Genomic DNA, 2,452 nt, shown 5'->3' with positions numbered 1-2,452 from the left:
TGTATCTGTCCAATTTTCCCAACACCATTTATTGAAAAGACTGTCTTGACTCCATTGTATACTCTTGCCTCCTTTGTCAAATACTAATTGAGCATAATAGTTTGTATTGTTTTCTGTGTTCTCTGTTCTGTTCCACTGGTCGAGATGTCTATTCTTGTGCCAGTACCAGGCTGTTTTGAGAACAGTGGCTTTGTAGTATAGCTTGATATCTGGTATTGTGATCCCTCCAACTTTGTTCTTTTTTTCTCAAGATTGCTGCAGCTATTCGGGGTCTTTTTTATTCCGGATGAATTTTTGGAGAGTTTGTTCTAGGTCTTTGAAGTATGCCTTTGGTATTTTAATGGGGATTGCATTGAATTTATAGATTGCTTTAGGGACTGTGGACATTTTAATGATGTTGATTCTACCAATCTATGAACATGGTATATTCTTCCATTTGTTTATGTCTTCCTGTATCTCCTTTTTCAGTGTTCTGTAATTTTCTGGGTACAGGTCTTTTACCTCCTTGGTTAAATTTATTCCTAGGTATCCTAATTTTTTTGTTGCAGTGGTAAATGGGATTGTTTTTTTCAGTTTCTCTTTCTATGAGTTCATTATTGGTGAATAAAAAAGCCATAGCTTTCTGGGTGTTAATTTTGTGTCCTGCTACAGTGCCAAATTTATTTATTAATTCTAGTAGGTTTTTTTTGATGTTATTTGGAACAAAATCCCATTGGGTGAGTGTGGGAAGAAAATACTAGAATCTTTGTCAGCTGTTTAAATTTCATCTATTTTAATTTCTATTTTTATATTAGCTAATGTTTATAATATTTCAGTACAGTGGTATGACAATATCTAATTTGTAAGTAAATAAAAATATGTTGAGGATGCTTGACCAAGATTTCCTCACTGCTGGGGTATGAGATCAACATCTGTTTTGGAGATCATTGATCAGGAAGGTAGCTTTTTACTGTTTCTATGATTTGGGATGGAGGAAAGGAGTCATAAATCCATGGCTGTCAGAATCCCCACAATTTACTGAGGGTTGTTTCAACATCATTATGCATGAGGTTTCATCATTCTTGTGGCTTTCAATTACAGCAGAGATATATTTTAAATGTTCTCACTCCATTCTTTCTTTCAAGATTGATTGAAGTAGGGAGCAAGATGAATCATTTCCCTATGTCACTGATTGCACCTTGAAAGATTTTATCTCCCTGTTTTAAAAATGGAAAATAAAATATAAGATTCTAACTTTCTTTTTTGAAAACTAAAGCTAGATATTCAGGGACAGCAACTTCCAAATTAATCCTTCTTCTGTTCCTTCCTTCTGTTCTCCCTTGAAATAATGATATCTAGAAGATAATGGAAATGAATCATAAGATTGGAAACATGTAAATGATATCAGGGTTCAGAAGATGTTAGGAGTGGTGTGTCTATGTGTATGTGTGCTCCCCATCCCCCCAGTGTTTGAATAGGAGAAGCAAGATTAATTGGATTCCTGATGTCTGAGAGGCTTTTTATATTGGACATTTATAACATCCATATTTACCCTCATACAAGGTAGAGAGTGGAGAAAAGAATTTATTTCCCCTTGCATGGTAAAAATGTTTAACAAGTAAAGAAAAGATAAAGCAGGAAGTTAAGGTTTTGTTGTATTCCACATTGGTCTTTTTACTCCACAGACTATCGGTATTTTGTGAGTGCTTCCAGAAATTTCTGTGAATATAAGGGGAAAATATGTATACTCTCTTTTTACAGATGAGAATCATATTGTAGATATTAGTATCTAAACTGTTTTTCCTCAATTTGTAATATAATTGGGATATTTTTAACTTCAGTATATATAGATTTACCTCATTCTTCCTAGAGGCTTCATGGTGTTGTATTGCACGATTTACTATAATAAATTTAGCTACTTCCTTATTCAACACTGTAATATCTCTATGTTTCTTTGAATACTTCTCTAGAGATACATTTATAGAAATGGAATTTCTGTTTCAAAATGTGTGCATGTTTAAAATTTAGATCCAACAAGAGTACATCAATATATCCTCTCACAAGTGAGAAATTTTTCTTTAAAAAAATTCATATTGTTTAAATTTTATGGGCAAAAAAAAAAAAAGACATTTAGTTTTTCTCTTACTCTTTTCTTTTAAATAATGGGTGATATTAAGCATCCCAGAGAGGTCATTTTATAAACGTTGCTGAGGTCATTTTATAAACATTGCTGAGGTCAGGGCTCTTTCCATTGTACCGGTGTCATTCTAAACTGTTTCTATGCTTAGGGTCATCAAGGAAGCCAGAATGGAGACTGTGGGCTGTTTGACTGCTCTATCTAGCAGGCTGATTACTGAGGAAACATCAAAAGCTTCACCCGAGTGACTCATCACCCAAATCCAACAGAGATAATAGAATAACTTACATTGCACAGCCTTATGGGTATTTAGTCGGCTGTGTGAGATCAACAGTG

Source organism: Eptesicus fuscus, chromosome 6 (assembly GCF_027574615.1).
Source record: "Eptesicus fuscus isolate TK198812 chromosome 6, DD_ASM_mEF_20220401, whole genome shotgun sequence".
Taxonomy (NCBI): Eukaryota; Metazoa; Chordata; class Mammalia; order Chiroptera; family Vespertilionidae; genus Eptesicus; species Eptesicus fuscus.
The sequence above is the reverse complement of the archived record's forward strand: the minus strand, read 5'-3'. Positions refer to the sequence as shown.